The sequence below is a fragment of the Vanessa atalanta genome, chromosome 16 (genome assembly GCF_905147765.1).
Source record: "Vanessa atalanta chromosome 16, ilVanAtal1.2, whole genome shotgun sequence".
NCBI lineage: Eukaryota > Metazoa > Arthropoda > Insecta > Lepidoptera > Nymphalidae > Vanessa > Vanessa atalanta.
In genome coordinates this window covers 5317667-5333744 of record NC_061886.1, presented here as the reverse complement: position 1 = coordinate 5333744, position 16078 = coordinate 5317667, and the positions used below count along the sequence as shown (strand labels likewise).

Sequence of the window (16078 nt, the reverse complement as noted above, 5' to 3'; positions counted from 1 at the left end):
TAGGGTACTATTGATCATTTAAAAAAATTCAGGGTATTATGTACAATGTCCAATGGTACATAGTATATACACAGATAAAACAATGTCTGCCGGGTTTAGCTAGTATAATATACAAACAAATGTTATCACGTGACACTCGCATGCATGCCATGGGTACATAGTATGCGAGGGACTTAAGCACTGCGTAGATAATCTATTTATGAACTACTACTTTTCGTTTTTAATGCATAGGTTTTAAATTGGGGTTCAAGCTTACTATAAAACCAAATATCATTAAAATCGGTGCAGTTGTATAAACGTGAATGCGTGACGGACAGACAGACGGACAGAGTTACTTTCGCACTTATAATATTAGTATAGATTTCAGTAATTCGTATTATGTAACCGCAAAACATATCACCACAAACTATGAGATTATTTAAACGATAAAACAGAACATTTAACTTTTTAAGAGTATACTGAACTACAAATACTTGGCGGTCTTCAATTGTTTATACGAACCGTGGTATTTTTTCTTTTGACTATCAATAAGTAATTGTAATGCTTTTACGTTGATTAAATTGTATATATATATATATATATATATATATATATATAAGTAACAGCCTCTTAATTTCCCATTGGTAGGATAAAGCCTGCTCTCGTTTGGAGCTCACTCCACCACGCAATGCTTATGCATATGTATGCATAACCGTTAAATAAGTATACCTATTTACACTTTATATAACAAACAGTTATTTTCAGAGATAAGTTGTAACTGGTTTCTGAGTTTAATTGATTAAAATTTATATTCACATTTGTCATATAATCGTATTAATGACAATCAAGAACTCGTTGAACTTTCTAAGGAGATTATTTTATGAGATGAAGTTATTTAGTAGCTGTTTAGACAAACAATTACCCGTCTCTTTTTGTCATCAGTAAAATGACGTACGGACGAAGAAGAAAAAACATTGTTTAACTTTATATCACATTAAGTGTAAAAGATAAAAGATCAGACGGTGTGTTCGTGGTCTTAAAGTAGAAAGACGAAAACAACATTATCTGTTAAAAGATAAAGACGGAAAGCAGAAAGCAATACGCTATCTATTAAAGATAAATGAGATAAAATATTAAAAAAAAAAACATTTCCTTAATATCGTGTTTTTTGGTAGTATTTTATTTATAATTTGAAACATTTGTTATTTTAGTCGTGATGCATACGTATTATTAAAATTGTTGTAGCTCAATGGCAAAGGACAATCATATATTGCGTGTTCAAATTCCACCAATCACCGGGCTATTTATATTTACTACTAGTTGTCGCCTGAGGCTTCGTTCATTTTTTTGAGCTTAAAGAAAGTAGCCTATGTCCTTCCTTGGAATTCAAGTTCACTTAATATCAAATTTCATAAAATTCTGTTCATTGGTTTGCCCGTAAAAGTGTAACAGACAGAGTTACTTTCGCATTTGTAATATTAGTATCCATATCAACCTAAGGAAATCCATGTTTTGGATGAATAAGATAATTGCGCTCTGTAATAGGGCTTCGCATGACCGTCTGAGTATCCACTCATCAATTATTCTAGCACCAAGCATCAATATGTATTGAAGAGTTCCGGTTCGAAGGGTCCAGTATAATTACAGGCACGAGGGATCTCAGAACAGCTCAGTTGTTGGTTGATTGATTTATATATCTTGCAGCGCTAATGCCTATGGGTTAAGGTAAAAAATAACTGTAATAGTTAATTTATCGTGTCTCCCTCAAATATATTTCTTTATTTATTCAGAGGCTAGCTCCTGGACTTGATGGTAAGTCTAATACTAACCAACATTCACAATGCGCCACTAGCCACGCGAACTAGGATTGTATGTCCCTTGTGTCTCTAGAGACACTAGGTAACAGTAGGTACCTATACTGTTTAGCGGTTGAATATTTGATGGGTAATTTGACGCCCAAATTAAAACAAAACCATATATAACCAAGCTCCTAATCTTTCTTCCTATAGCAATTTCGTTTGACATTCACCGACAGTAAATAGAGGACTTATTACATTTTGTAATTGACAACAGTTTATTTCTATTTTTGTCCGCTCTAATAAAGCGCCCACTGATGTACCGACGAAAGAACGCGCACTAGAGATTTATAAATTGCTAGTTGCATTTGATCATTTAGAAATAAACCTACTAAAATTATATAAACTTTAATACTATTTTATAACAATAAAGTTATAATAGATAAAATTAGTTATAAATAAAATGTTCTCATTTTAAGCATTTAAAAAAATAGTATAGTATAGTAATAAAAATACTAAATAAATAAGAATAATAAAAAGAAAAATAGAATTAAGCCATTATTGAATACATTTTTATTTTCCTTTTTTGTAAGTTTAATATGATAATTTTTATAATTTAAAAAATCATAAAAATAAGACGGGATTCTTAACTCAAAATTTAGTTTAACAACATTTAGTTTTCATTTGTTTTTCGTGTCATTACGTGTTCAGTAATTTATTTATATCACAAAATAAATATCTGTTTACGATTTGTATAATCGTGAACAATATAAGACTTACTGTAGTGTAATGTCGTGTGCGCAAACACAGCTGTACTCTATATTCCACTAACAAAAACCAATGAAAATTCAGACGTAGGAACAATGGCTTCCGAGTTATAGAAGTATTAACATCTAACCCAGACCTCCGATAATTACTTATATATATTTTTATCCGCTCGACCGTTCAAACTTTAAACTCATGACAGTCTCATATATCTCTTAACTATCCGATAGAATCAATTAAATATATATTACAGTTATACGCTATGTATTGTCGCTTCTGCTGTTAATCTTGCAACGTGAAATTACCAATGCAAATGCATGCAATCAAGGTCAGCGCAAACGTAACCCGTTCAGTCACCAATACACCTAATACGCGTTTATTATACCATTCTATTATATAGATATAGTATTTATTCGCATGATTTACATATAGCTAAAATTTAAGTTGCGTTTTTTGTTGTAACTGTTCTACTTACTTTATCCTTGAGTAACTAAGACAAACATATTTATCAATATGTCTTGGGCCTGTATTTGAACATATTTAAGGTTGGTGATAAGTTTTTGAAGTAGTTTTCAGTGATCACATTGTGACCACCTGCTGGTAAGTGGTCACCACTGCCCAAAGACATGGGCGCCGTAAGAAATTTTAAAGATTCCTTACATCGCCAATGCTACCGACCCTAGGAAATGAGATGTGCTATCCTTTGTGCCTGTAATTAAACCCTTGAACAATTCCAAGTATGGCTTGGCGGTAGAATATCTTGACGAGTGTGTTGTTTCTATGTATTTGACATAATTGTGATTTTGGTTGTAGTATCGGGTCAGCATATGACAGCATTAGTGACAATATTTAATAAACTATTTTCTGTGAATCGCTTATTAATATAAAAAATAAAATCCCTAAGTTATAATAATTTTAGTACTAATATAAATGAATCCACCATTCATGGAATATTTTTAATGCAGCATTACTTTTTTTTAGGTTTTACAGTACAAACAGAATCCCGCCCCAATATTAAACATCACAGAAACCCATAAGATAAGCAAACATGCCAGCGAAAATGATCACTCAGGCGATAAACGCTTAAAGATCAAACACTCTTTGATATAGTACACATACAATTGCAGCTACGAATAGCAAGGAACTGTATATTTCAACTAAGATATTATGTATTAAAAATATAATAACATTATTATTTATGTATGTGTATTTTGTCTCTTTCTTTGAAGCTAATTTGCGCTTGGAATGACAAAGATAAAACGTTTTTCATCGAAATATAAAAATTAAATCAAATTAAATATAATTAAAAATACCTACTTCATGAATAAAGCCGTTAAGTATTCATTGAAAAAATGATGTTTTTGTTAATAATTATTACATTTCAAAATTATAAAATGACACTTTAAGAAAACGTCGATTTAATAAGATAAAATTAATTCCAATCGCCGCTTCGCTTATGACCTGATAGAAAAGAAAGAGGAATTTGTTTTAACATTAATCTGTGCAAATCTCAAGGGTGACCAGCCAACGTAGAACAAGATAGTGCATAAGTGTTTGCGCAAACACAGGTCTACTCGCCATACCCTAACTCTCACAATCCGACGGCAAATCCTACGCGAAATGGTACATTGAAGTTGAAAATTAATGAAGGTCTCCTTAATATTAACATTATTCATTGATTCTGAACTGTAATTTGAGAGAAAATCATATTAATTGAAACTGTTTTGTACTTATACTTTGTATGTGAATTTCAAAATCCAGGCGTGTGAACTGTGAATAGTTTTCGTTAATATATTTGAATGACTAAATATTGTACCGAATAATTTTAATTCAAATTATAAATTACAATTTCAAATATCGAAATTCTGTTAAATAACGTCAATGTTCGCAAACGTATAATTTATATCCCGATAGGAACAAAGTCTGTCACGTAGCCAAAACTAACAAATAATAGCCAACTGGCCAAATGCCACATTACGTAAAACAGTAGGGCTATTCCGTAAGAACTAACTCGAAACCCACCGCAGAACACGATCGTGAAACGTTATTGATATGCGAAACTGACCATAATAATGATAATATTTAAAGGACACGCGCATCATAATACCGTATCGACTTAAGTGCGAGTCAAAGTCAAATTCTCAATTATTTAAATATAGAATTCACTTAAGTAATTATCGATTGACAAAAATCTACTACCGGTTTGGAAAGGAATACAAAATTATTAAAAGCGGCAGATTAAAGTAAACGGGTTTTGTTTTTCTTAATTTATTGTTGACAATGTATATATACATATATTTATGAGCTGGAGACGATCGTTACAATTCAAGTGATTTTCATCTAACGTGTCATTTCTTTAAAACATATAAAATGGCGTAAGTTTTTGTTAAAATTTTACAACGAAATATTTCTGCGATCCTGTTTCTAAATACGTATCGGTACATTTTTTCCACAAAATAATTGCGAACTAGCTTATGCTCTTTCGTGGTAATTAATAGCAAATACGTCACAATTTCTAGAATTATCAAATATATATTAAGAAGCGGCATATCAAAGTCTACATTTTTATTTCTTTACATTTCTCTTTTGACGTTTACACTTCTTGCATACCTTGGACAATATACTTAGTATTGTCGTTTTTCGATTTGAAGGATCAGTGAGCCGGTGTAACTACAGGCGCAAGGAACATCTTAGTTCCCAAGTTATGTAAGGAATAGGTAATATTAACAACGCCAATGACTACGGGCGGTTGTGACTATCAGGTGATCAGGTCGACCATTTTCCCGTTACATACAACATAACTAATATAATATGGAGTGCATTATTATAGAATGTAAATGCAAATATAATAAAAACAACAATAAGTACTCAACTCGTAAATCGTTAAATATATAAAAGTACGTACATTAAATTTTAATGGTAATTCGCACTACGTTAATTTCGAAATCTGACAATAAAATTTATCGGGCGCTTTGATTTTTATTATTTCGGAATAATAAAACATACGGCAATTAACACTAATAGCTTATTTTGTAAGCGTACATTTAGACAATTATTTAATACAAATAAAAGATCCGTTAGTCCATTGACCTTAAAATTAGCATATCACTTGATTAGAAATAGCATTATGATTATTTAAGTAATTAATATAAAATGTAAATTGCTATAAAACAACACTTTTTTTTATAAAATGTCAGCTTCTAGATGCAATTAATGAATATTTTTAAATTAGTCAATCCTTACTTGGTCTAACTACGTAGGTATAATTTAATTCAACGTTAAATGTATAAAAAGAAAGAGAGATCAAAAATAGTATATATGTTTTTTACAATACCTATGTGTTCAGACAAACGTAACATTTTTTTTTATTTTCCGCATTTTTTTTTTGTATTTCAAAATCAATTACTCGCAAATGCTTAAATTTTGTAACGATCAAATATAAAGAAAATTCTAAATAATTAATTATTCCAACTTAACATTCTGCAAAGACTTCGGATACAAGTTTATCTCACCGTCATTATTTGCGATTACCGTCGACACGAATGTTCAACATGGACATAATTTTCATGCACGTTAGTTTTTATCCTTTTAAAAATAAGGATCATAATTGAACGATCGATACTAGCTGCAATGTCGATTGTACAAGAGAAGGTTCATTTGTATTTATGAAGGTTTTTCAACGTTGTCGGGTACATAATAATATCGAGTTTTGCGAATTCAACGATTGAATGTAAATTATCAATCCGTAACTTGGCATGGTCCAATGCTTCACCTTGCGTAACATCAAAGGACGCGATTATAATCGCAAATAGAAAATTAATATTCATGAAGTTCTTTACTAGTTGCTAGATTATCACGATATCGTTAATCTTTAATTCTGTTAGTTAAACTATTTGTTACATTTTAGGTCATAAAATACGTAACACTATACTATATTTCAACATTATACTTTAGGCGGCAAATTGACGCGATGTCATTGGTCGAGACCTTGATTAATCTATATTCACTATGGATTTACGAAAAAATGGCTTGATGAACGTCGACGAAACTGTCATCTGCATTTTGGATCTAAAATTAAAGTGGAAATATGTGGTTAAGTGTATTGTGTTATAAATAAAGATATATTAATCTTAAAATCTTAATTGTGCGAATCGCATGAAATACGTAAATCTAAAGTTTGTTTATCTTTTTTCCTACTTCCATTGGAATAGGCTATATGTAATTTTCGAGACCGTGTTATTCTTGTCACGTTTACGTCGTCACATTTATTATAATCCTGACATAATATGACAAATAATGTGCTTTGTCCATATACATAAACATGGAAAGGCGAAACAGTTCAGTACATTTTTCTCCTCTGTTTGACAGGCAATTTTTCTTTTTCTTATAACTATTGTATTACGAACAAAACAATTTTTAAATTAAAATTAAGTCGGTTTTTCACATTTCACTGATATTCTCACTGTTCTTACATAATAGGTATATTAAAAGCTGATATTATGTTTTTTTTTTTAAATGTTGTATGTAAATTTTGTCAGATATATACTGTACATATACAATATATTTGTGAATCAATCACGTGGCTGAAATCTAAAGGTGACGACCGTCATAGTCGCGGTTGATGACGACTAAAAGCAATTAAACTGTATTTACTTAAACATACCTACCTAATAATTTGCTTTTTGTATTGCAAAGAATACAAGTATAAAAAAAAACATAAAGGCGTTTTATATATCCATAAAACTAGATTGAACTGTGACGTCATGATCTTACAAACTTTTACTTAACAACATAATTATGTTATACGTCATATTGCAATCAGCAGTGCAATTCTGCAAGAATTCACATCGTGAAATGTTTATAAACTACTTACAGTGACACGCCATTTTGATACGTGTATCATAGAAGTTTTAGTTCTACGGTGAGTTTCGAATTTTTCTTACAGAATACCTCTTGTGCTGGGTACAATTCTAACAAGTACTACATTTATTTGCTCTAATACAGAAATTGTTTAATAAGGATTTTTCATATTTACATACTTATTTTTGTTCTCAATTCTTAAATCATTTTTTTTTAAACGGCTCTATATTGCTATACCGAATAGAAATTAAAAAACAATAATTTTGATATTTGAATTTCATTGTATTATATTTAAATAGACGATTTTAGTACTACAATAATTCACGAATTTTCATAAAACAATTTTGATATTTGACGTCGTTTATTGAGTATCTATTTCCTTATAAAACTTATCATTTACTGTCAGATAATATTAGTATCACATATCTTTTCTAAACTTAAGACAACAATAACTTATGTCATCGTACAAAAAAAAATTACGTAATTTCCTATCATAATATCTATATTTATTATAATAGTTGATTATTTTAAACAAAAGACTATAATTTTAGCTGTATGTTTTTTTTAAATGGCAATACACGTATAATTTAGAAAAAAACAATAAAAAGTAATTAACATTTTCGTATAGGTTTATAGATCTATTCGCTCTCAAAGGCGCGCCCCTCCACTGCACATACAATTATTTATTATCGTCATGTATTAGTATGAGTGACGCTTGTACTTACAATATGTGTTAGTGTGTGTGAGACGCTAAGAGTAAAGACAGCACAAAAATACAAATAAGATTAATTTTCATTAACTAAAAAAAAAAAAAAATACTAAAAATTTAACGCTGAGGGTCGCGCCTTATCGAATGAATAGATCTAGACAATCAGTATGTAATTATGACGTGTTTTAACGAGAAATATTGATACGAAACATATAATACTATTGTTTATACGCAAAAGATTAAAGTTTTATACAGTAAGACACATATACGAATATGTAAAAAAATATTAACCTAAAGTATTAGTATATCTGAGGACTAAAATTAATGTTAGCTGACTTATAATTTGATATATATGGTAACTACATAAAGAAGAATAAATATAATAAGAAGAGATGAAATTAAAAATAATTATTTAGTGCCAAACGTATAGTTGGTAACAATGGGAGCAAAAGTAAAACGAACTGAGGGAGCAATTCTACTAAGCAAAAGTTACCATCGCAATCGAATCGAAATATAATAATCGATACGGTTAGCTAAACCGACTTCCTACTCAACTAACAAAAAGTTCTAGTTGCAGTTCGGCCGAAATTGGATCGGAAGAGAATCGGGTACGTAATCTTTACAAATGGCCCTTAGTTATGATTCAATATACATTACTGATTACATTCAAAATATTATCAGAATAAAATCGGGAACATTTTGTAACCGTTATAAATTAGTGGAATTTCCCAGGTTTGAAAAATAGCTTTACCAATCGAACCCATATACCATTGAGCTTTAAAAATATGAGCATTTGTTTATATTTAGCTCACACAAGTGTTATGCAATGAAACGTTGAATCTACAATGAACAGGACAACAGAAGGTCGTGTTTACACTTGGTAATGGTTACAAATTGAGAAATTTTGGCTACGTGATCCCAAGACACGAAACCAATATTATAATTTTTATGAAACGAAATAGTCTCGTAATGCATTTATTTTCGAAATAAGCAATTGTGGTTACAAGACTGTATTTATTAGCACATATTATATAAAAAATATATTATAAATAGCTTTATACTCTATTCCAAACATAAGAGGAAAAAAGCCAAATAAACAATATTTTACAGCAAATTGACGCAATATCATTGGTCGCGTGCTTGATTAATCTATGATATTCACTATGGATTTGAGAAAAAAAATCTTTATAAGCCTCGACGAAACTGTTATCGGAATTTTGGAAGTAAAATTAATGTGTTCATAGGTTCTAAAAGTTGACAACGGCATATTATATAACTAGTTGTCGCATGAGGTTTCGTTCACGTTTTAGGGGTTGACGTCAGGTGTTAGGCATAAAAAAGTAGCCATCAAGCTTCATACCATTCATCAAATTCGATTCACTGGTTTGGTCGTGAAAGCGTCACAGACAGAAAGACGATATTCGTTTTCATATTTATAGTATAAGTATAGTTGTGATTCGATTTCCTAATATTTAATATAATCGTATTATATATATTAGTCTCTTGCTTGTCATTCGATACGCGCCGGTACCTCGAACGACTGCTATTTCAACCAAGTCACGTGTACAAAAGAATTACATACATTTTTTGCATAGTTGCATTATTCATGCCAACGTCGACTGTAGCTATTGATTGGATACAATTAGGTTATTTAAAAATGTAATCGTACATACTCGTATGTAGAAATAGGTAAATATTTAAAAAATATATAATCTGAGTTTCAAAAAACTACAATGATTACTAAATTATTAATATTAAATTCAACTTTGCTGATATATAATATTGCACTACTGAAATTATTTAAACACTTCATTGAATTAAGACAAACGTAGTATCTTTTTTAAAACAAAAGGTAAGCAAAATTTGGTGTACTGCATCAACTAGCAAACTTCAAAACTACAATATATAATAGATTAAAGTTTGTTAGTGTACTTGTAAAAGGCAGGTAATGAGGGGTATGTTTTTTTGTAATGCCTAAGTGAAAAACGGCTAAACTAATCTACATAAAACTTATACCAAACGGAGGACTCCGTTAAGAGACGGTTTTAGTATCATTATTAAATTAGCTGAACTTCACAGTTTTAGTAACAAGTTACAGATGTATTTATATAACTAAATAAATAATAGACACAAAAATAAAATTATATATTGTACTAATAAAAAAAGCTTATTAATGTTATTGAAAATACTTAACAATCCCAAATGTTACGTTTCAAATGATTGTTAAAATAAAGTTAAAAGTACTATAAAGAAATATCTATCGCAACAGATGCAATAACGAGGCAAAGATACGAATTTTCAAAGTCGAGCGATAAATCTGGCGTAACTATAAAGTTGAAATAGTGCTGCAGCACATTAACGCCATTTATATGAGAAAACACGTTCACTTTGCCAAAGTGGAGAATTGTATTTGTGTTCTAGGTTTGCGTTATTTTGGTGTATATAAATAACATTTTTAGAGATAAGCTAGTTTATTTGATGTATAAAATAATCTTGTCTTGCCGTTTTGTTGAGGAGATCCTCTGGAGACAATTCTGTTTACCAAGGATACCAATTATTCTACTAACAATCGAATCGATCAGCCGTTTACCTGTTCTACAGCAAAACGATCCAGTTGCGGTTTGACCGAAGTTCGATCGGAATATAATCGGGATCGTATTATAACTGATATAAATAAGTGTTATAAGTTCTACTAACTTATAATAATAACTGTTATAAGTTGCCCCCTGCTTACCATAAAATTTCATTGTCATCGCATCTGAACTCTAATGTAAAATTTGAACTACTTCTAAGATAATAAGTGATTCTAATTGCACTTGTAAGATTCGACCGAAACACACTCATAATTAAAATTAAAATATTCTTTATTCAAATACATATTATAAAATCACTTTTGAATCGTCATATTAGTGTTGAATTAAAGTTAAAGCTACCACTAACACTAACTAATATACATTACAAGTCAAATAAAAGGTTTTAAAAATCGATGAACTAATAATTTTAACTTATCTGTAGTGCGAGTCGAGAAAAAAAAATTGCAGCCCGCATATAAAGTGACTTCATGTCAATTATTTCTTGTATTTTAAAATAATAGTTTCATTTACGTGCAGATATTAGAATTGCATAATGTAAAACTCATATATTGAATAGCTTGTAATTTCTATAAAGCCGAGATGCCAGTTGTTAGAACACATAAACCTCAAACGAAGATTGTGAGTTCACGCAAGAACTAAGTTTTTATGTGCTTAAATTGTATTTAGAATCTCGTGTTCGGTGGTAAAGCGAATCATCGTAAAAAATGTCCTGTATTTATTGGATGAAAAGACTTTGATTTTACCTGTAGATGTAGATATGCACGAAAAAAGTATATTGCGAGAGTTTCAAGGGTCTGTTGGGCCCCTTCTAACTTTAAATTCAACTAAACCCATTCTAATGTCATTGCTTTTTACCAAGACATAATGGCTGTATTATACATTTTTGGCCAATTTACACAACGAATATACAATAACAGTTTTATGTAACATTCCACATGCAAAGCCGAATCAGTTTTTTTTTAATGATGAATTACTAAGAGGTTTTATTGAGATTTTTTGTAAACAAACTGGCTAATAGCATCATGAATCTTCAATTTTGACGTTTGAAAATATTCCGAACAAAATTTTCGTAAACATAATTCGGTTTTAATGCTAAACTTCCTTTCCGTTAAGGATCTCGTTAAAATTATTTATTAGTAAATATTTATAACGTTAAAGTCTTGAAGTAGGGAGAGATAGTTATATTCATGTTTGACCTTAGATAATAAATGAAGCGTAAACAGTTTTAATGGTTGTTGACAATTTGATGTCTTAATGATATTACGATTTAAAGAGTTCGTATGATGGTTGCAATATTTCGTTCAGGATAAATTTATTATGTAGTTTTTTTTTTTTAAACAGAAGCAATGGTCACAAAATGTACATGTTACGAATAAATTATATGCAGACTAATGTAGATGTAAGGAATTTGGAATAGTATTATGTTATATTATTTACAATACGTAATACTATTTTTCGTTTTCAACATAACAAAAGTTTAATTAAAATATTATTATGAAATAATTATTATTTGGTAACTTTATAAAAATAAATGATAATATAGCAATATTGTTAGGTATAACTCTTCCTATAATACCGAAAAACAAGGATGAGACTGTGTTCGGACTCACAAATGCATTGAGATAACTGAGGATATGACTAGAGATACAGATAGTAAAAAACACAGTTCACTGACCCCAACTAAATAGCATAAGGGCTAAGTGAATAATAAAAATGTATCCAACATCCAACTCCAGTGAAAAATTTAATATAATTCCAATTTATTTGCGTTCATTTCAATATCCAAAAAAACTTGAATTAATTCATACATTATGGATATTATTAGAATATTTTGACTCGTAACGAAGATTTATAACTGCGGAATGTTGAAAACGATCGCAATAGCCTTGCTCTTCGTAATTGGTATTTTTGTTTACTCAAAGGGAATTATTTGCAAATGAGCGTTTTAATAAATAGACGAAGTTATATTATATTAGCTTGTCGTTTTATATATTAGCAGAAATACGAGACGTAATTCGAATGAACTTTAAATATTGTAAAATTATTATTTCATAACTAATATTTAGGTATATCTGGTAAAGTGGTAATGATCGTTTTCAGTGAGACGTTGTAAAGTTATCTTGTCGTGGTAAGAACAAATATATTTTTAAAACAACCGTTACTAAAAGAAAATATTCATCAATGCCATCTATTAGATAAATGTAATACATACAATTTTTTTTTTTTTTTTTTAATATCACATGCCATAATGTAAACATAAAATCTCATTAAACGTCTTATTGAAAATATGATATATAAAATAGAAAAAAACAGTGACTTTTTCCTAACATTGTCTCTCCTTTAAAGTTTTATAATTTTGTTTAGAAACGGTTTTACTTTAAAGGTGCGATATAATATCAGCTGGATCAGATCATAATTTAGTCTCACGTGACGATAAAGATATCACACCACATATAAGAAATTTTATATTTATTATTAATATTATACATAAATGTAACCATCATTACCGTCGGTACTATAAGAGAACACGGGATACATGCCCGGGGCTCCATTATCAAGTGCCTCTGAAAGACTTATACTGTATTTTTTACCCTTATCTCATGGGCACCCGAGAGGGCAACCTACGAAAAAAAAAACAATTGAGATAGGTCTAATAACCATTTCGAAATGGTAAGTTAAGGGATTCGAGAAAAATTGCGTCCTTAACCATGATATTCGTTTCTAAGTTAAGCAATTAAGTTTATATTCAGATTTCATCGATCTTTTTTTTTTTAAAACATGAAGACAAAGGACAAAACAAACAAGACAAAGACCCTATAGACATCGAAGTTGTATCATTGGAACAGTAAGAAGAATAAAACAAACCATGTGCTGTCAATAAACCGACCCGTACAATTCAAACCACTCTGATTAATTGTAATTTCATTTAACTGTATACATTAAGGTGGATTTTTATGTTTGGCGATGGAATAACTGGGTCTATCGTAATATCATAATAAAAATAAATACTACAATATCGAAAAAGATCTTATCGAAACCGATACGGTATTTTATATTTTTTATAGCGTTATAAAAATCTTATGCAAAACATCGTACGAAATTAATGATAGCAAATTTTATCTATAGCGTTCAGATCGATATGGCAATGCGGTTATCTTGACGTCATAGAAAAATTTCGGGCTTCCGAAACATATACGATTCGGCAAATATTAATTTATTTAATACACGAGCTATTTACCGCATTTACGTTTTTATTCGTAACAATAAATAATATATAAAATGACATTTACATAAATGACATGAACATTCACAATCAAAGATATTGAGATAAAAAAATCTATTAATATTCATAGCCTTTAAACACAGGTTCATCTATGAAAAAAAAAACAATCTAAATCAATGTATAGTTATATAATAAATTGATATGTAATAAAGTTAATGTATACTTAATTACATTTGTGGAATTGATAAAGAGAGACACACATACTAAGATACAAGTATGTATATATAGAAAATGTAAGTGATTTAATGTTCCTAGTTAGAAAATATATATTCTTGTATAATAAATTACTAAAAGTGAATTTCTTTATAATTCGAAAACGTTTAACAAAATCAGTCATAATGTAAATAAAATTGGTTGAATTTGGTATATATAATACGAGAAATAATGTAACTATGTACCTGATTTATAATATATATAAGTAACACGATAATACGATACCATAGGAATTATAACATGACCATATAAATATTAAACATGTTTATTATTTATTTTATTTCTTGTATTAAACGTCATTATTAATAACGATATGATTTATTTATAATAATAACGATAGCGCAATAATATTTAATGAAATAACTGCGTTAATTTCATACTCGATTCCGTGGCTCATTTGATGCAATTTATTTAAAGAGTTTTAAAAGTACCTGGTATAATAGTAGACGGGTACTCTTAATTCCTATTAACTAAAGTTAAATTCCTAATATTTTGTTATAACGTACACAAGTAACATATTCGTAAATAAATTATTAAAATAAGTTGAGTGTAATAATTCATCTGTTTTATAAAAATGTGTTTAATATTTGGAAAGCTGGTTATTGAGTATTTTATAGATAAATATGACTACATATAAACGTAATAAGAGTACATAAAAACAACACACAAACAGTTTTTATTTAATTATTATTAATTTAATATTTGGGATAAATAAGAAATAGTTTATTACATAAAATATTATTCGAAATAATATGTCAATTACTAAAAGTAGTTTTTTTTTTGTGTGTGTATTTTGTGTGTAGGAAATACGTACTTTATCTAACGGTGTTTCGTTGTTATTTAAATGTTTAGGGCGACCATGTAAATGTTTTACCAAATATGTTTTATGCTAATCCGAAAATTATAAAAAAAACATCGAATTTATTATTAATTTAGAATTTAAATTGTCTTTTAAAATATCGAATTCTATTAACATAAGCTAGGTAGGTATGTAATAAAAATAAATTCAAAATTCAAGGCCAGATATCCTTTTAAGCGCTATCTCAAAAAAGTTTGAATGTGTCTAAAAACAAGATAGGTATTATGAAGCCACGTTCGGAATTTAAATAGTCATATACACATTTAGTTATTGATAAATACAATATATTGTCTGATTTTCTTTTTTATTTGATTTATATAACTCTGGTATTCTTGTTTAAAAACGTAAAGACTACGTACAATAACCGAACGAAACGCGCCCATGTTTCCATTTAGACTATTAACGCATACCTACATAGTAAATAAACGCAACAATATCTCATGCAATAAGTAATGAGGTAATAGGGTACTAACTTAAGTAAAACGCTGATTAACCTAACCGCCATTACTGGGCGAGTTATTTTTAGATTCCGCAGAGAGATCACTGCTTTGTCTGCCTTAATGTAAATGAGTAAACTGCAGTGTTTCCAGTGCAGAGCCGGCTTTCAAAACAATACATGCATTGTATAAATGACATAACCTTAAACTTTAAGACCAGTTAGAACGTAAGAATTAGAAAGTAAATCTCACCGGGACAACTTCGCGACGGCTTCCTCATTTTCCAAGTCGTCATGTTCACATTCAAAATATAAAACACAGTTGAGAGGTTATGTTCGGTTGTCACATCATTTTGACAGGCGCAATTAAACCGCCACCTGCATGCGCGGGCGTACTCACGAGACAGTTCCCGGTTTGGTAATATTTAGTCAGAGTATTAACATAGTTTAGGGACAGGATAAAGCCGCAACTCGTCTTGGCATCGCGGCCAATGAACGGCGTACAGCCGAGTCAAGGTCACTTAGAATCAGCGGCACACGACGCCGCTAGAGGGCAGCTCGACACGAGTAGCTACCTCGCTGCC

General features: G+C 29.8%; 1 protein-coding gene across 1 annotated transcript in view; it reads right to left on the bottom strand.

Moving 5' to 3' along the window:
- LOC125070069 (cGMP-dependent protein kinase, isozyme 2 forms cD4/T1/T3A/T3B) overlaps window positions 1-16078 on the bottom strand; it is a 148950-nt gene extending 132872 nt beyond the window's left edge. The window contains exon 1 of the mRNA XM_047679751.1: window positions 15748-16078. The gene's annotated coding sequence lies outside the window, so the exon portion shown is untranslated. The remainder of the gene's footprint in view (window positions 1-15747) is intronic.